This window comes from Microchirus variegatus (assembly GCF_963457635.1).
Source record: "Microchirus variegatus genome assembly, chromosome: 8".
Taxonomy (NCBI): domain Eukaryota; kingdom Metazoa; phylum Chordata; class Actinopteri; order Pleuronectiformes; family Soleidae; genus Microchirus; species Microchirus variegatus.
The window spans coordinates 17,397,560-17,418,445 of NC_139809.1; the positions used below are offsets into that span (position 1 = coordinate 17,397,560).

General features: G+C 40.8%; 1 protein-coding gene across 1 annotated transcript in view; it reads right to left on the reverse strand.

Annotated features, from left to right (window-relative positions):
- LOC310930779 (spondin-1-like) overlaps positions 1–20,886 on the reverse strand; it is a gene marked incomplete at its 5' end in the record, with an annotated part of 123,902 nt that overhangs the window by 30,761 nt on the left and 72,255 nt on the right. The window lies entirely within an intron of this gene.

Sequence of the window (20,886 nt, forward strand, 5' to 3'; positions counted from 1 at the left end):
GGCTGAGTTAGCTCAGCTTAATTTGTTCCTGTGTTTTAAATGATGCATGTGATGGTTAATGAAAGGATGATTGTTTATGACGAAGTGTCCCTGATCAAGACACTAAGTCCTTAACAGCTCCTGATGAGTGTGTGATATGTAGAGCATGAATGTGAATGGGTGAATAAGAGACTTGAAGCTGTTCAAGAGTGCTTTGAGAGGCCCAGTTGATAAATGATAATATTAATTTTTAAGATGAATGTGACATGATTTTGTGTAAAAACAAATGGTTTTGTCTCATTATAGGAAAGGAAGTGTGGTGAAGGATGTTGTTGTGATGTGAAAATGATTCAAGTGGTTATAAACTAACATATAAATCTGAAATATATTCCAGTCACTATAGGGTTAAAATAATTAATTAAAAATAAGGTAATCTAGAATAAGTGAAGTTAACTGTGTGAAGAAACATCTGAACAAAAAATCTAGGTGACTGACCACGCTGATCCAATCACTGACTCAACTAACAGACCTGACTGACGAACAAGGAAAAATTCTGCAAAAATAACTTTGAGTGTCTGTGTGAGTAATTTGAAGAGTGTCTTGAAGACTATGTGTTTGTGCTGAAAGTTGTCCAAAGTGTGTTTAGGTTTGAATCTGCCTCCTCCATGTGCTGTCCCCAAGTCTGCACTGCACCCCCTCCTCCCTCAGAGACACACACAGCAGGACACCTACAGCTAAATGACAATCCAACTCTACAGGAGGTAGAAGCTGTGTGTTGTAGGGTTTTAAACTCAGATGGGCCAACATCTGACCGGCCAACTGGTCGACATCCCCAGCTGTTGGATCAGTGCGGTCCAACAACATGATGGCCAGCCTGGCTGAAGCTGTGTTTGATGTTTTCACCTTAAGAGTGTGTTGGCTGAGATCCACAACACAATACAACAGGAGGGTGAGTTAGCAGCTGACTACTGTACACATATGGACTCTGTTTTCGCAGCTCATTCTGACATTGACGCAGACAATGAGGCATACGATGACCTGCTCGTTCGTGTCATGGTTACATGTGTCAGATGGGAAACTGGGACCATAGCGAATGTCTGGACACATGTTCTGCACGCTGAACGAAATCAGATAGATTTGGACTCTAAACAAACACAAACACTTCAGACTGCTCAACTGATACTTAGACACCTATTCCTCCACCGAGGAATGAAGAAAGACTGTTAACATTGAGGGAGAACAAAGACACAGAAGTGGTATGGGTGTGTCACTCATGCAGGACCAGGAGATCCCAGAAGGCGTGGATAAACAATTCACAGAGAAATTTGTCAGAAAAAGACAACTTTATGAACAAACTGATTGGAAGAAATGTTTTGTTTTTATGTTGTTTTTTTTATTTTGCTTTTCTTGTATTCTGTATTCTCTTATACCAATATGTTTGCAGTACATAATTAGTTGATAAAACCATGTGATTTCCCAAATAAATGATGTTGACACTGTGTGTCAAAAGAGAGGAATGTGGGAAATAAATTGTGTTCCTGTTCTCGTGGATGGTTTTAGTGTAAGGCTTTCTCCATGTTGTTAAAGATAACAATTAACCAAAAGTCAAGCTGTGAACAAATGATGGGATCGTAAAGCAGGGGTCGGCATGAGGGGCACAGGATGACATGTGTGGGTCATAAAGAAAGTGGGTTGTCTTGTTGTAACTTGCTTTGATGTGACTGTATATATGTTTGAGCTCTCTGAAGCAACGGCAGAGAACATTTAGACCAGCTTTGGAACAGATTCTCTCCTTCATGCATGAAGTAAAGACACGATTTAACCAACACCGATGACTCCAATGAAATTTCTTTCACACTATGCAACCGCGGCCCGCGACCGTGTTATTTTACATGACTTTTTGAAACACTACGAAAATGAAACAAAAACTATTATACAGCGACTAGACAATGCAGGAGCACATAATATGTATAAAAAAGTGGATTTTGGGTCATATAAACCCATAAATACTACACAGTGTCCCTTTAAGTAATGGTTAAAAGGGAGGAAGTGGTTGTATTCTGTAAGGGCTTTTTTGTTATTCACGTTTTGGTTCACGCCCCCCCAGAAGCGTGTTGTGCTTTGTGTTTTTAGCTTCTCCGTTACGCCTTATTTGCAGAGACGCAGTTAAATCATATCACTCTCGTTGAAACTCCACTTTCCTGGCATTTTGTCGTTGAATAGAGCATCTGAAAATCCATGTGAGGACTGGAGGGTCGCTAACCACGGCGCCAGTGATCTGCTTGTTTCCGCTTGAAACTTTCCGTGTCAATTTCAATTTTAATGCAATATTTCCATGACTTTTCCAAAACTTTTCAGGATATTTAGTTTTTCATTAACTTTTCAAGGACCTAGAAAATGCATTTTCAATTTCCCCAAACTTTTCCAGGTTTTTCATGGGCGTACGAACCCTGTGTTTTTTTACGACGCTTGTTCGGTCGCTGCCTCGCAGAATCACCGTATTTCACTTTCGTTTTTTTTTTGGATTCGGTAAAAGTGTTTTTGGGTCGAGTCCAGCTAGCATCGAGCAGCCAATTCATAAAAGATGATTTATCGCCGTGTTGTGTTTTGGTGTGCGCGTGCTTGCTTTCAGAATACAGCGTTCTTGTTTGACCCAGGCCTCGTCGTTCCATCCCAAACCCTCTCTTCTATGCCCACTTATCCTGTGCTCTTGTTGGAATGAAGTCGTTCCTGGAGGAACTCTCTCTCTCTCTCTGTGAGGCTCGGTGTTTGTCTTTCTAGACTCGGTCTAATAAAGGAAAATGAGCCTGGGGACGTTGGGGGAAGAGGTGTCTCATAATAAATCAACACTGCACTAATGCAATTACAATTGCACGGGGGGGCAGGAAACAGACGGGCGAGGGGACCGATATGTTGTAACTCAGTCGGATAACGTTCACATGCTTAGGTAACTAACTGGAGGAACACACACACACACACACACACACACACACACACACACACACACACACACACACACACACACACACACACACACACACACAGAGCAACTAAACAGCATCTTTAATTACATTTCACAAAGGACGTAATTATGTGAATCAAAATTTGATGTGATCTTATATCCACACACATAATGACAACAATTTCCTGGCTATGAAAACTAAAATTTGGCCACTTAGAAACAAGGCTCACCTAATAAAATCTGCACTTACTCACGTATTTCATGTCTTTACAATGTCTTTAAATCTTTATTTCAGACTTTTCTTACTGAAAACTGAAGTTTTTTTAAACCACACACCAAACCCCATAGAGAAAGTCATCGTTTTTAGCTCACAGGGGATACATGAGCTGCTGGTCGACTGCTGCCTCGTGTGGTCAGTTTGCATCACTGAATTAAATTCAATTTCAATTTTTTTAAAGCAGAATTAACAAATGAACAAAATAACACATTTGAACTCAACAACAGAGGCAGCAGTGCATCAAGAAAAACCTCCTGTGTGCTGTAATGTTAAAATTGTTGATTTTCTCTATGGACTCTGGTGTGGGAGAGTTTAAGGTTTATAAAGCAGCACTAACTTCAGTTTCCAGGCCAAAAAAAAAAAAAAAAAAAAAGGAATTACTGTAGACTTACTGTAAGATAACATAAATATTATTAAGTGAAACCTCCTATGACATAATTTTTAACAACCGGTGGTATTGGACACTATGTTGGTATCTCGTATTATTTATGTTCTTAATTTCACTTCCTTCTGCAAAGCAAAATTGCAAATGGGAATATGGGGATATGATATTACTTTCTAGAATTTATTTATTGAACCACCCATCTGTATTTTCTTATGTGGTTGAAATAATGATAGTAGATTTTGCAATTATAAGTAGATTTTGGAAGTATAAGTACATTTTGGAAGTATAAGTACATTTTGGAACTAAGTAGAATTTGGAATTATAAGTAGAATTGGGAATAATAAGTAGATTTTGGAACTATAAGTACAATTTGGAATTATAAGTAGATTTTGGAATTATAAGTAGAATTTGGAACTATAAGCTTATTTTGGAAAAACAAAAGTAATCAAGGAGAAAAATATTCCTCTTCTTTTACAGGACATAATTCCATAATTGCGTGGGAACTTTGTAGAAACACAACACAAAGTGACACAATCTGGCGCCGTGTCCTCAATCATTTGTTGATTGTCATTTCAAACACAACATATTCACTCCAGCAGGTTCTTCATCATCCACCTGTGACACGGAACACGAAGCGCTTCATCATCATCATCATCATCATCAATTACGCTGTGATTTACTCGTCGTCCCTCCAGCTCGCGGCTGTAATTTCACCCACGCACAAAACAACGACCTGCCGTCTGATTAGAAGTCTGTGTTTTCCTACTTTTTAAATAACAATCCATTTTTCAATAATTTAACGTTTAATACCTTTACTCAAAGCAGAAGAAAGTGACCAGCTTGTCGTTGTAATAACTCGGCGATTCGACACCGCGGCCTCTGGAGATACCAGATATGTGTTCACCCCCGTCTCCGCGCGGTCCATTATTGCGGCTCATATTCCAACAATACTTGTTAAAATTTTAATGCCTCACATTAAACACACTTAGAGCTTCGGCTGTGTTCAAAACAACAATTAGAAAACAAAAGGTTTTATGAGACACAGACGATGGTTTTCCTCTCATAATAACAGTGATGCTTTCGGCAAAAAGTAGTAACATTTTGGGGTCATTAAAAACCTGCTGTTTTTATTGAACTAAAACCAATTTACGCCCCGGCGTTAGTGTGGAAGAGAGCGATTCCCCCTGATGGTTTGGGATTTATGAATGTTCACGCTCTGAAAACTGCGTTTGAACACAGTCACAGTAAATATTTCTGTGGAACATTAACGTTGTCGTGGGTCAAGAGGTGAAGGAGAAAGTGGAGTCGCACAAAAAGGGTTGCTTAAAGATTTTACTTTACACAAAAGTGCATTTTTAATTCAGTTTAATAAGAGAATATATCGTCGACCACATTATGTTTAATTGTGACATATCAGCACAGCAGCCATACTAAACAGACACAAAAACATCAGAAGACGGAAATCTAGAGTTCTAGATTCTAGTTTCCCAAACTTTCTATCCAGAGACCCAATTTTTTAAAATACAAATCATGACAAGAACCAAATTTATGCTAAATGTAGCGATAAGCTAGTGTAGCTGCCATAGCTGCTAGTGTAGCTGTCATAGCTGCTAGTGTAGCTGCCGTAGCTGCTAGTGTAGCTGGCGTAGCTGCTAGTGTAGCTGTCGTAGCTGCGTAGCTGCTAGTGTAGCTGCCGTAGCTGCTAGTGTAGCTTCCGAGCTGCTAGTGTAGCTGTCATAGCTGCTAGTGTAGCCGTCATAGCTACTAGTGTCGCTGTCGTAGCTGCTAGTGTCGCTGTCGTAGCTGCTAGTGTAGCTGCCGTAGCTGCTAGTGTAGCCGCCATAGCTGCTAGTGTAGCCGTCATAGCTGCTAGTGTAGCCGTCATAGCTGCTAGTGTAGCTGTCGTAGCTGCTAGTGTAGCTGCCGTAGCTGCTAGTGTAGCTGTCATAGCTGCTAGTGTAGCTGTCATAGCTGCTAGTGTAGCTGCTAGTGTAGCTGTCATAGCTGCTAGTGTAGCTGTCCTAGCTGCTAGTGTAGCTGCCGTAGCTGCTAGTGTAGCTGCCGTAGCTGCTAGTGTAGCTGTCGTAGCTGCTAGTGTAGCTGCCGTAGCTGCTAGTGTAGCTGTCATAGCTGCTAGTGTAGCTGCTGTAGCTGCTAGTGTAGCTGTCATAGCTGCTAGTGTAGCTGTCATAGCTGCTAGTGTAGCTGTCGTAGCTGCTTGTGTAGCTGCTAGTGTAGCTGCCTTTTACATGAATTTATATCAAGTAACTTTATTAGTTACTTTTGCTCGCACAACTCTCCAAACGTGTTTAGCCAGCTTCTGAATACAGACATCGCTCTCTCGTTTAACTATTTACCGCTTTAACAAATTTGATTTGTGGAGTTTTCACGCGTTGGAAAGCGCTTTACTTACCCCCACATAGTTGACTATAGTATTCTTGTCTTTGTTCATATGGCAAATCCACGTTTGGTTTGTTTACGTCTCTTAGCCACTCATTAGCCGACGCCAACCACGCACAACTGATGTCATCTACGTGAGATCGGCAAGATTGTAAATGGTGTAACACATCTGTAATTACATCACTTGGATAAGTAATTGTAATGTTATTACTGTTTTGAAATGATGGCAATATAATAATAACAGTGAGGCGTAACTAAATAATGTGTTACTGCGAATGTGAGAGTGTTTGGGAACCACTGAAGAGGATGTTGATGCTAAGAGAGAAAACCGCAAACTTAAACCTGGTGTTTTTTTCTTCCAAAAACTGACAATGATCAAGCTCAAAACTTCCACATTGATAGTTTGCACTTTTGTTGACACGTGTACACAGAATCCTCCTCTTGCCGGGTGCTACGTTGCTGATTTGTTGATCTGTTTTACGACTCATTTTCACTTTAAGGGTAGTTACAGGGGAAATGGAACGACTCCCGCTGAATGAGCATTTTCATCTGTTATATCGTCCTCAAAGTGCAGGGAAAAATATATATTATGTATATAATATGTTATGACAGAGGAGGGAAAAAACACTCACGGGGGACGAGAGGAGAGATGAGTTGTTGTCATTACAATGAAAATAGATCAGCTGGTGTTAAAGTGAAGCTTCAGCAGAAAGCCTTTTTGTGCATTTGTGAAGTGGATATCAAAATGGAGGTGATGTTTTAAGGACTAAAGTCAACCACACACTCAGGTTTATCATCTTATATTATTATACTAAGGGGTTTAAACTTTAAATTATTCAATGGTGTTCAGGGGAGTCCTGTTTGCTGGTGTGCGAGCATTATCAGGTCACACACGAGGTCAACATCAGCTGTGGAAAAACGACCATTACTGTGGGTAATATAACATAGAGCCACAATTAGGGACAAAAGTTCAGTCTTTATACTACAAACAGCATTTCCAGAAAGGCCAGGAAACTTTCTATAAATGCAATAAAACTAAGGATTCTTACACCTGTATTATGGTCTGATTCAGGGAGTAATATGTTACATTTAACCTTTTCACACTGCAATCGAGACTTGACAAGCCGTCAATGTCACGTACAGTAGCAGCTACAACAGCTACAGCAGACGGCAGCTACGGCAGCTACAGTTAGCTACGGTAGCTATAGTCGTTACTACAGTAGCAGCTACGACAGCTACAGTAGACAGCAGCTATAGTAACAGCTATGGCAGCTATAGCAGTAGCTAAGGCAGCAGCTACAGTAGCAGCTATGGTAGCTATAGTAGTAGCTAAAGCAGTAGCGACAGTAGCAGCTATGGCAGCTATAGTAGTAGCTAAGGCAGCAGCTACAGTAGCAGCTACGGAAGCTATAGTAGTAGTAGCTACAGTAGCAGCTATGGCAGCTACAGAAGCAGCTACAGCAGACAGCAGCTACAGTAGCAGCTATGGCAGCTACAGTAGCAGCTACGGCAGCTATAGTCGTTGCTACAGTAGCAGCTACGACGGCTACAGTAGCAGCTACGACAGCTACAGTAGCACCTACAGCAGACGGCAGCTACAGTAGCACCTACGACAGCTACAGTAGCAGCTACGGAAGATATAGCAGTAGCTAAGGCAGTAGCTAAGGCAGCAGCTACGGCAGCTATAGTAGTAGCTAAGGCAGCAGCTACAGTAGCTGCCCTGAATGCTATACTAGTAACTACAGTAACAGCAAAAAGCTCCAAAACAGTTGGGAGACTTTGCAGCAGGAGTGAAAAGGTTTCTCAGGACAATTTCCTGCAATTTAAGTCCATCGTCTGGTTTAGTGACGATATTGCGCCAGTAGGGGGCACCTTGTCCACAGAGGTCAAGTGAACTTCAGCGTCCTCTGTTATTCAGGTGTTTTGGAAAAAGACCAATCTCCCTGAAGGTTATGGATGCAACCGTTTACTAAAGACAATCGCTCAAACCGCAGCCTTGAACCTTTCCTCGGCTGTAATCTGGGGGGTAAGAAGGCAAAGGTCATTATGTGCTCAGCTGAGAAGTGCTTCTTTGCCTCTGGCGGCCAAGGTGATGATTCTGAAAATTGCCTCAGGCACTTTCATTTTGTGTTATATGGTAGTCGATGGTCTGACCTGAGAAAACCTGAAAAGTGTGGAGGAGGAAAGAAAAAACACAGCTCTAATGATATGATGTTAAAATGACTTTTTATGGAGGAGGAGAAAACACTTGGTTTGCTGCGATTCAGCTCGGTCCTGATCCGAGGATTTACAGAATCTGATTTGACTGCTGATGTTTCTGTTCGCCTCCATGTCTGAAATGCTGTATATCCTTTATTCCTTGTGATAGTTGCCGTGGATTTATGCTTCCGAGAAGTTTATTTGGTCCCCACATAAACTATGATGAGATCTGAGCTCATAGACTTTTTATGCTTTTGCTGTGAGGCATTTTTCACCTGTATTTTATCTTTGTATTAAATGTTAAAACTGTCAAAATACCCATACACATATTTAAACGGATCACTACAACAGAGTATAAGGGCCGTACTGAAGAATAATTAAGTTTTTTTCTGCTGTAGTTTTACAAAAATCTTAATTATCAATCTAATTATCAATTTATTTTTCAAAGTCCTGACACTGATGTTAATGTGGTGCCGATGTGCCAACAGATTAAATATTACCTTCTTTGTGAAGCTCAAACCAAAGCATAACTTCACAAGAAAGCTCCACGTTCCTCGTCTTGTCACACCTTTGGTCAATTTAGAGAGTCCAATTAACCTAATCCCCAAATCTGCTCTGTTAAAGGCGCACTAAAAAAAAAATTCAATAGTTATGAAAAACATTGCTTCATTTGTAAATGTGTTGATTTGTTGATTTTTTCTACTCAAATCTTGATTATAATTAAAAAACAAACAAAAAACGAGTAGGTGATGGGCAAATTAACCCTATATGCTGTTTATTTTGCTTGTATTTACGATGAAATAAACCTCTGTTGGGTATTTTAAGATAAAATTGTTAAAATACAGCGGGTCCACTAGACTCTATTGGGTAAAAGTCTCTTCACACTGCGATTGTAAGCAATGAATAGCATGTGCTATTTGCACATGCTCAGAAGACAGCGCCAAAGCTTATGCTAGCTTTGATAAATCAAACGACAGAGTTGCAGCAACGTTACGGGCAGAATATTTTATATTTTTGAGAATATCAGCTGTTTTCCGGCATCACGTTGACATCTGTTTTCATGTAGCAGCTACAGTAGCAGCTACATTTCGTGAATTTGTGTTCGTTCTACTTTTGAATTCATGATACCCCTGATACAGAGGATGGAATGAGCTTTTGACTGAGCTACACGTCGACTCAGCGCCGTAGCTACACCTCGACTAAGACTACAACTGCCGTAGCTGCTACCGTAGCTGCAACCGTAGCTAGAGTGAGTTCAATGAGTTTTTAGAAATGGAAAAAAAACAATAACAAAAAAACAAGAAAACATGGGTTTAAGTGCAAAGTGGTGATGGAGAAGGAAGCGAGGTCAGGGAGTGGAGACAGTGAAGTTCTGGGAAGAAAAGAGCAGTGGAAATGGAGAGGAGGGAGGTCAGAGTGGGATTGAAAGTCCAGTAATTGCTTTGACCCTGCGCTGAGTCGCGGTACAGCTCAGTCAAAAGCCCCCGCCATGAATTCCCCTGCCCACGGCTCGCGTCGCGGGAATCAAACTCGGCTCGGCGCTTGACCGGGAACTTTTGTTTATGACTGTGTGTGGGAAATAAAAACATGGAGAGTGGACAGAAGAGTCTGTGACAGCGGGGGTTTCACCGAGGAAGTGGACTGAGAAGCAGGAGAGGCTGCATGAGCGGTAACCATGACAGCTGAGGCAGACGGAGTGTGTGTGTGTGTATGTGTGTGTGTGTGACCCGTCAGCCGGATGATGTTTACGACCACTCGTACCCTGCAGGAGGAAGTCGGACAGAGGCGCAGTCACACTGCCTCCCTTTGTCCTCTCTATTAGATCGCAGCGGCTCCTCGGTTTTCCAGCGACGAATACATTAGCGGCTTTTTCCCGCTCATTAAACTTTCATGAAGCTTGTAGCCGCTATAGGAAATATACGTGTCATATTCTCAAATGGCATTTGCCAAATAACCCACTGTCTGAAAAATTATCTTTTATGATCTTTTTTCTTCCTTTGTCCCCCATGCAGTTTTGTTAAATGAGTCACATATTTTCTAGCGATCACATAAAATGAAAAAGCCGAAAAAAAAACATCACTTGACTTTAATTCACTTTTTCTGACGTAACTGGCAACCCGAGGTTGCTCGGCAGCTTAGACTCTACGGACTGCAATGATTGGTAGACGGCGGTAGGTGGCGCCACATGCCAAAACATGATTTCAAAACATAAACATGATTTGCAGTCTGCAAAATATTTTTTTTAATGCAAATATTTTGTCTGTACTGTTGTTGTTGGTGAGTTCAGTTTGTTATATGAACATTATTCCTGAGTCTCTGTGACATATTAGGAGGATTTTATGGCCAGTTGCTTTAGATTTATTACATAATGCACCTTTAACGCAGTGTTCTATGTGTGTTGAGCAAACGGGAGCAGCTAACGAGATGCATCCAACGACCCCGGTAAATATGATCACATTGGCAAACACACGTGAAGTGCAACTAACAAAGTTCTTAGGATAATAGAGACTGTACCTCCAATTATTTTTCCACCAGCAGTTTTGTGGTTAAAATATTGTACTTTGATTTGACACATTTTTTCTTTTTTAATGTCATTTTAAAGGTGCATTATGTAATAAATCTAAATCAACTGGCCATAAAATCCTCCTAATATGTCACAGAGACTCAGGAATAATGTTCATATAACAAACTGAACTCACCAACAACAACAGTACAGACAAAATATTTGCATTAAAAAAAATATTTTGCAGACTGCAAATCATGTTTATGTTTTGAAATCATGTTTTGGCATGTGGCGCCACCTACCGCCGTCTACCAATCATTGCAGCCAGTAGTGTCTCAGCTGCCGAGCAACCACGGGTTGCCAGTTACGTCAGAAAACGAAAACTAAAAAACCTCTTTTTTTATTATTTGAATGTAGTAACCGTTTTTGGCCACATTCTTACATATGGCACCTTTAATTTTTATGTCTCTCTTTAAAAAACCCTTAGCTCACTAAAACGTATGCCTATGACGTCAAATTAATATTTGGTGTGAAAACACCCTTTGCTTTCAAGGCAGCACGAGTTATTCCAGGTACATTAAATATTATTTGTATCGTAGCAAATCACAACATACAGTACATTATCTCAAGACAGAAACCTTACATTATCAAAGAGAGAGAGAGAAACGAGAAACCCAACAGTTAGATGTGCAGCATGTGCCTAGGCCGGTTGTGTTGAAAGGAAAAATGGGTGACATAAGAGAGACACGGAAAAAAACCAGTAAAGAGAAACTACAACTGTGACATAATTTCCTGGTTTATATGCCTCTGGTGACATCGTTTATCTATGGGTGTTGTTTTGTTTTGTTTTGTGAGTGTTGCATGATGGGATTTGCGTGACATCAGGACACACCCGGAGCTCGACATTAACCTCATCAGCTGACGGACAAAAACTCGCAGAAACGTAGTTTACTGACATGCTAAAGAAAGCGAGGAGCGAGTGGCGGAGTCGTCCTCAGTTTTGTGCAGTCTACAGTCTCACCACTAGAGGTCACTCATCCTCACACCCTGGACCTTTAAATGAAAGAAATACAATAATTTAAAGAGCTATATTCACATATTGACATAAGATGTTATATCACGATATAAACAATATTTACGTGGCAATAAAGATCCATATCGACATGAAACGCTTTTATTTTGAAATATTATCATTATTGCATATTATATTTGGCATACATTTGTCATTTTTTTTCTCTTTTATCTTATATCACACAGATGGTTCAATGTGATGTGATGAAATCGTCACATGGGCTTCAGATTAATTAATCTACATGGGCAGATTAATGGGGCAAAAAAACAGCTTTATAAACGAGAGAACCTTTACTGTCATTGCAGACTTAAAAACAGCGGAGAAAAGGTTTGGATCTCCCAAGATTAAAAGGATAAAAATGCAGATTTTCCTTTTTTCTAATATTCGTAATGGACGTATCCATCATTGACTCTGCAGAAGTTGGCAGGACAGAGCAGGACGTTCTGGACCTCGTCTACGACTGATAGCAGGTAAATAAGCCTCAGAGAAACCCTGATTAAACTGCGTCTGGGTCCTAACGGCACGAGCGAGGCCTCCCGAAATCACCCCCCCCCCCCCCCCACCCAGCCAGGAAGCAGCAGTAATTATCTTGTCATGGACCTGGATTGGTGTGTTGAACACAACTGATTACATGCGGCCTGATTGGCGGAGGCTTTAACTGGCTGCAGCGTCTCTAATGAAGAGGGATGTGAGCCGCTGTCGGCCGTAAGACGCCGGCCTACGCATGTCAGCGCTGACACAGTCACAGGAGGTTGAGATGATGGAGGGGGGGGGGGGGTGATTATACCTTATCATCCAATAAACCAGAGTGTGTGAGTGTTAAACTGCAGCGACAAGACTGACACAGAGCAGAGGAAGAGAGGAGGAAATGAAGGGAGACAGAGAGGACAGAGAGGAGAGAGACAAATGACTGAGAGCACTGAGAGGGACTGACACACTCTCTGTGTATGTGTGTGTGTACTTATGTGTATATCTAGGGTAGTATTGTAACAAAGTACAAATACTTTTTTACTGTACTCATACTCACTCATCACTTACTCACTCATTTACACACACACTCAACCAGTCACTCACTCACTCATTTACTCATTCACTCATTTACACACTCACTCATTTACTCACTCACTCATTTACTCACTCACTCATTTACACACTCACTCATTTACTCACTCACTCACTCATTTACACACTCACTCACTCACTCATGTACTCACTCACTCATGTCCACACTCACTCATTAACACACTCACTCACTCATTTACACACTCACTCATGTACTCACTCACATGTCCACACTCACTCATTTACACACTCACTCACTCACTCATGTACTCACTCACTCATGTCCACACTCACTCATTTACTCACACACTCACTCATTTACTCACTCACTCACTCACACACTCACTCATTTACACAATCACTCACTCACTCACTCATTTACACAATCACTCACTCACACACTCATTTACACACTCACTCTTTTACACACTCACTCACTCACTCACTCACTCACTCACTCACTCACACAGTCACTCACTCACTCATTTACACACCCACTTATTTACACACTCACTCACACACTCACTCATTTACACACTCACTCACACACTCACTCATTTAGACACTCACTGATTTACACACTCACTCACTCATTTACACAGTCACTTACACACTCATTTACACACTCACTCACACACTCACCCATTTACACACTCACTCACTCATTTACACACTCACTCACTATGCATTGAATATACAAGAATGTGAGTGTGTACGTTCTTGTATTTGTTACCTCTTTAGGACCTTGTGTGTGTGTGTGTGTGTGTGTGTGTGTGTGTGTGGGTATGTGTGTGTGTGTGTGTGAGACACAAACTTATGCCAGTGAGGCCACATTTGCTGGTCCTCAAAACTTTAAAGGGATTTCTTCAGGGTAAAGACCTGGTTTTAGTGTTGGGGTTAATTAGATTTAGGTTCAGGGTTTGACATTTGATTGTGATTGTGGTTAAGGTAAGGAAGTGCATTATTATGTCTACGCTGTACAAAACTTTGTGTGCGTGTGTGTGTGTGTGTGTGTACAATAGTGGTCAAAGCTGGATATTGGAAAAAGAAAAAACATTGAGCTTAAAAGAGAGACATGCACCATGAACGTCATGTGACTAGATTGTGGAACATATCGAAAGAGAAGTGAAAATAAAGCATTTTAAGTGTAAATAACGATGGAATGAAGCGCTGCTGGAATCACATTTGCTCTTGGAAAGAATAAATACATAAACATTGAGAGTGTAATGAAGGCTGAAGGAGAAGCCCGAGAAAATAAAAGCGAGCGTGAGTCCTTGTACTCAAAATCATTTTCTTTTTTTTTTACTTTTTGCTTTTCATTTTAAGTGTAATTACGTCAAAATATGAGCTGTAGTTTTATCGACTCTGTAATCTTAATTTACACGTGTTCCTGACTTAATCTCAGTCAGTGAAAGTGATGCGATTACTCAAAGTACAACTCCTCATGTCATCTTTAGTGCAACGCAGCAGAAAACAGCCAGACAAACAAACAAACAAACAAACAAACAAATTACAGATGCACATTATACAAACGTTGCTGCCCAAGAGGCAGGAGAGGAGAGAGAGAGGTACCAGGATGGAGAAGTGAGGCAGAGTTACTAATATTAATAAGAACATAAATAAATAAAAGAGAAGATGCTCCGAGTGCAAACAACACCGTTATTTCACATCTTCTGGAGAGTAAATCAATAATGAGGACCGAGATCCAGAGTTCCCACGCATTTGTTTTTCTTTTACCAATTAATTTTCAACGCTTTCCACACAATATTTTACTCCATTTAAAAACGTTTAACAAAGGGCTTGAGCTGCTACAGTGACTTTAGGACCCGGTAATGAGGCTCTTACTTTGAAATTCTAGCTTTGTTGCAATAAACAAAACACGGAATGGAGTGGAATATTTTAGTCGACACACTTTTAAAGCCACGTCTTATCACGCGTTATTAGAAAACATTACTTTACTGGCATTTCTGGAGATGAACTTTACGAAGTCAATGCGATATTAGCATTCGCAATCATTTAATAAAACAACATTTTGTTCATCCACACGTTCCCACATTTAGCTGCTCCTGCTGAGAACAAAAATAAATACAATCGAGACAATATTTAAAACAGGAAAACAAACTTTAGCTTTGGCTAATTAGTGTTCACTGAGCTTAAGCTAATCTAATCTTATGTGAAGACAGCCTCTCAAATTCAACTGGAAGAAAAATGTCGGATAAACTCAACCTCCATTACTTTTTTTTGAGGTGAATCATCAAGCGAGTAGTATATATATCCCATCTCTAGCAGCGCTACAACTAAGACTACAATCAATCGAGTCATCGATTTGGTCCAGAAAATGTCAGAAAATGTTGATCCCGAGGCTCTCAAAGGTATACAGGAGCAAAGAAACCAGAAAATAGTCACATTTAAGAAGCGGAAAGACCAGAAAAAGGCGGCTTTAGTCTGTAGTCACGTCACCGTTTGAGCAAAGCACAGGACTGTGCCGGGTGAGGTCATGTTTACGTGACTCCCGATTGTTGAAATGAGTCTCTAAAGTAACGCAGTGCCGTGGCACCAGAGTCCAGAGTTAGCTCCGTTAGCTCCTTTAGCGCCGTTAGCTCCTACAGTTGAACTGGAACCGTCTGTTTATTAAAGGAAAAAAGCAGCGCTACCAATAACCAATGTATTAGGTTAACGCCGTTATTAACCTTTTGATTTGTGTTGTAAATCATCGCCTTTGGCCTAATTGTCATCATCACCAACAAATAAAAGCGATTAAGTGTCATATAAAACGGTTTTATTTGATTCAGAGTCTGAGAAATAAACACATTCAGTCAACGTCAGAGTTTCTTACAACTTTAGAAGTCGCCTCCGGTCTTAAACAGCTAATTAATATTCAATGATCCTGTTTTACTCCAAACTTTTACAAACTTTTTTTTGCCGATACAACAATGCCAACATATTTTATTTATTAAATTGTTTTCTTTCTGCAGGACATAAACCTGAACCCTGAAGACTAATAAAACAGAAACATATTAAAACAACAACAATATTCGTATATAAAAAAAACCCAAAACAGATTAAACCAACTCATAATTGCAAACAAAAAGCAGGATAAGTGCCTCTAAAACACTCACAAGTGTGACATTAACTGTGATTCCAATAGCAGAACACTTTGATGAATACACCACCTGTAATGTTTGACATCAATGTAAAGGTCTGAGTAAAACTTTATTTGGCTGGCGATTTTGCACCATAAAATAAAGTTTTAAAAGGTGAGATAAACTTTAACTTCCACAACGGCCAATTTACAGTTGATCGGAAATGGCACAGGCAACGATTTGAGCACAAACAATCACAACAATCAGGAACCAGGTTTTTGTGAGACAGGAGATAGGCGTTCGCCAACAGCTAAGCTAGCAAGCGAGTCGGCAGATATTTTGACTCAGGAGATAGCCTTAATCCAGTTTATCGGAAATGTGATCGGTTTGACGATTTGAGCAAAAATCCCAACAATCAGGGACCAGGATGGAGTTATGATGATAGACGGGGTAAAAAATACAAAATAAACTATGAAAAGTCACAAAACTGAGCACACATACCCGATATATACTGGTTGGGGGCTCCCCCTGGTGGAAGATCGCGTAACGCACTCGTCTATTGAGGAACACCAACTGTTCACCCCTCTTAAAACTTAAAAGTTCTGTAGTTTAAATGAGTTTAACACTTAACCAACCCCCCTAAAAGGATTTTCCTTTCTCCCACACCAAAGTCCTTTCAGAAAATCTGCGTTTTTAGCTCGAGGAAACACATGAGCTGCTGGTCCACTGCTGCCTCCTGTGGTGAGTTTGTGTCACTTGGGTTAATCTGAAAAGTGATTTGAAACACAGACGTCGCAAAATAACTAATTTGAACTTACTGATGGAGGTAGCTGTGGATTAACGGCACCTGTGCGCTGTGATGTAAAATCATTGATTTTCTCCATGGGGTTTGGTGTGGGGGAGAGATTGCTTCAGTTTCTGGTCGTCTAACAGCAAGATAAAGTTGCAAAATTCTAAAATATGATTTTTTGTGTCCTCAGCTATGTTTTCAGTTAGCTGGAGCCTCAGGCTGAACCACAGTAGTACGTGCTGGCTATTATGTGTCAATGCCTCATACAACCAAACTCACAAACTCAACAAACACAAACAAACAGCGACGCAATACAAGTAAGGGTGCCCACAAGGGCAATAAAGTTTTTTTCTGCAGAGCAGTCAACACTCGCACTGTAGCATCAAGGTCAAAAACATGCTTTCAGACACTTCATTTGCTGCTTTTCCCACCAAAAAGTAGGACAGAATGAGGCGAGAGAGTCAAGCTAATGACGAGATGCAGAGAGAGAAAACACCGGCGGAAGAAAGGAAGGAAAATAGTGACAGCAACAAAAAGCCAATAAAGAAGACAGGGAAACAAAAGCGAGAAGAAAGGTGTGAATATTAAATAAGAGAGAACGGGATGAGAAACTCACTGTTTACCATATGTCACGCTGCTAATGTGTGTTGGGGATTAAAGCTTCGGTCCACATGAAAGAAAACAGCCTCATTATAAAGCTCGGAACACGCCGCTACCTGGTGGGCTAGTGACGCTAACAAGCAACTGTTCAGGCCCTGTTTGCTGTCAGTCATCTAGGTTTTTTTTTCCTAATGCTAATACCCTCATCCCGCGCTGGTCAATAAACCAGTTTAAACCCAGGTTTAACCTGAGTTTTGACCAGTGGGGAAGCGTTTAATTGGCATCCACTCAAGGTTTAAATGACTCACGAGGGTTTTAAGCAGCTTCGGCTCCGATTAGCATTGGTGGGAATGTAAGAATAAACTCCGAGTTTAGATTAGTTTTACGTGGGGAGGTGGAGTAATGTAATCTAACCGCAGGACATCTGTAATATTAATGGCCAATTTGCTCGGGATAAGAAATTTCACTAAAACTTCCACAATCGTGAGAGGTAAATCAAGGAAAAATGATCCGTCGCACTCCCGCGACGCGTGATCCCCCAGACAAGTCATATGTTCTGTCATGCTACTGGGTTAGCTTTGGCAGTAAATCAAGTTCAAATGACAAATACATGACTTAAAATTCCTAGACCAAATGTGTCTCCTTTGCTGAGTCACTTGTGTGGCGCTAACGGCAAAGCTAGCAAGTGAGTGAATCGACTGATTCTGTGCGTCAGGAGATAGCCCTTCGCCAACAGCTAAGCTAACAAGCGAGACAGCAGCTATTGTGAATCAGGAGATAGCCATCCACCAACAGCTAAGCTAGCAAGCGAGTCGGCAGATATTGTGAGTCAGGAGATAGCCATTCGCTAACAGATAAGCTAACAAGTGGGTCTGCAGATATTGTGAGCCAGGAGATAGTCGTTTCCCAACAGCTAAGCTAGCAAGCGAACCAGCAGATATTGTGAATCAGGAGATAGCCGTTCAACCACCCTGTTTTGAACCTTCCTGCCTACTAGGAAATTTGAAGTGGATCTAAGGCCAAGCTGTGCTCACAGCACCCTCTACTGGACCACACAAGTGATGCAGGGGAGGAAAGAAAACACATGGCAGACCAATCACTGGCGGTTTTAATCCCATCTTTAGTGAGTTCCAAGATACCTGCTTATTTGTAATGCGAAAGACCTTTGACTAACTGAAGGAGAAACCATCATTTCTGTTCTCTTAAATCCACGCCACAGAACAAATGCCCCTTCTGATTAAACGTAATCTTTCCTCTCTCTGTTATAATGAGATACAATGGGAGAGAATCATTTGGATGAACATCTCTCTGGCTGGAGGAGCAGTAATAACTTAAAAAGACACAAATCTCTTTCATTATTTCAAAAACCTGAAGCTAAAGTCGGATCAGGCCCGGGGACGGCGGCTCGGGAGGTAATTGGGGATTCAGTGATGTGAGTGTGATTATTGATGAGAGAAGAGGGTGGTGATGGATGTTAATCCTGACCCCGCCTCCAACAGAACCACAAACAACAGGTGTGGACTCGGCATCTCGGTGCTCATTCTTGGTGCTTATGGGGGAATACAAATTCCCAATTAGCAGAGGATGGAGGTGCACACTAACACACACACACACACACACACTTCAGATTCACGCAAATGCAAAACATGCAAGGTGGCAGCTGCAGAGCAGCAGTCGCTCTCGCTGGTGGAAGGAGAAGAAACTCTGAGCGATGTGTGCTGGATTAACGGCGGAGGCGTGAGCGGCATGCAGCTGTTCCTCCACACGTAGCCACTGGATCGATATCGACCGCGGTAGATGTAGATATGAGGTCAAAAGTGGACACAAAGAAAGTATCTGATTGCTGAGACTGGGGTGGAATATTATTATTGAGCTGCCATTTACGATTTTTTTTCAATTTTCAGTTAACAAATCAACTGTTTTAGAGATTAATTCTTGTGTTAAAAGTCCCTGGGGGAACCTCCAATTCCGACCTTAACATAACCTCAATACTTTTACATCCATGTTAAAAGTCTGATTTTAGTCGGACTAAGGCAATCAGTCGGTTTTCTTAATGTCATGTGAACACAGTGATCTGACTAAAATCATGCTAGTCAGACTAACATACCTGGATAATGCAGTTCATAGTCCGATTATTCATGTGTGTAAAATGTATGCTTAGTCGGACTAACATACTGGGATAATGTGATTCATAGTCCGATTACTCCTGTGTGTACAATTTATGCTTAGTCGGACTAACATACCTGGATAATGTAATTCATAGTCTGATTACTCATGTATGTACAGTATATGCTTAGTCGGTCTAACATACCTGGATAATGCGATTCAAAGTCAGATTACTCCTATGTGTACAATTTATGCTTAGTCGGACTTACATACCTGGATAATGCGATTTGTAGTCCGATTACTCCTGGGTGTAAAATGTATGCTTAGTCGTACTAACATACCTGGATAATGCAATACATAGTCCAATTACCCCTGAGTGTAAAATGTATGCTTAGTCGGACTAACATACCTGGATAATGCGATTCATAGTCCGATTACTCCTGCGTGTACAATTTACACTTAGTCGGACCAACATACCTAAATAATGCGATTCAAAGTCAGATTACTCCTATGTGTACAATTTATGCTTAGTCGGACTAACATACCTGGATAATGCGATTTGTAGTCCGATTACTCCTGGGTGTAAAATGTATGCTTAGTTGTACTAACATACCTGGATAATGCAATACATAGTCCAATTACCCCTGAGTGTAAAATTTATGCTTAGTCGGACTAACATACCTGGATAATGCGATTCATAGTCCGATTACTCCTGCGTGTACAATTTACACTTAGTCGGACCAACATACCTAAATGATGCGATTCATAGTCCGATCACTCCTGCGTGTACAATTTATGCTTAGTCGGACTAACATACCTGGATAATGCGATTCATAGTCCGATTACTCCTGCTTATACAATTTACACTTAGTCGGACCAACATACCTGGATAATGCGATTCATAGTCCGATTACTCCTGTATGTACAGTATATGCTTAGTCGGTCTAACATACCTGGATAATGCGATTCAAAGTCAAATTACTCCTATGTGTACAATTTATGCTTAGTCGGACCAACATACCTGGATAATGCGATTCATAGTCCGATTACTCCTGTATGTACATTATATGCTTAGTCGGTCTAACATACCTGGATAATGCGATTCATAGTCCGATTACTCCTGTATGTACAGTATATGCTTAGTCGGACTAACATACCTGGATAATGCGATTTGTAGTCCGATTACTCCAGGGTGTAAAATGTATGCTTAGTCGGACTAACATACCTGGATAATGCCATTCATAGTCTGCTTAGTCGGACTAACATACCTGGATAATATGATTCAGAGTCCGATTACTCCTGTGTATACGCGTTATTTAAGTAGGTACTTTACTGTTTTGTTTTTGTCATGATTGCTTGTGTTTTATATTATTGTCGTACCTGTTATTGTTTTGTTTTGTTTCAACACTGGTTGTCTTGGAAACTGTCGATATAAATCAGGTATTTTTGACGAATGGACGAATTGACA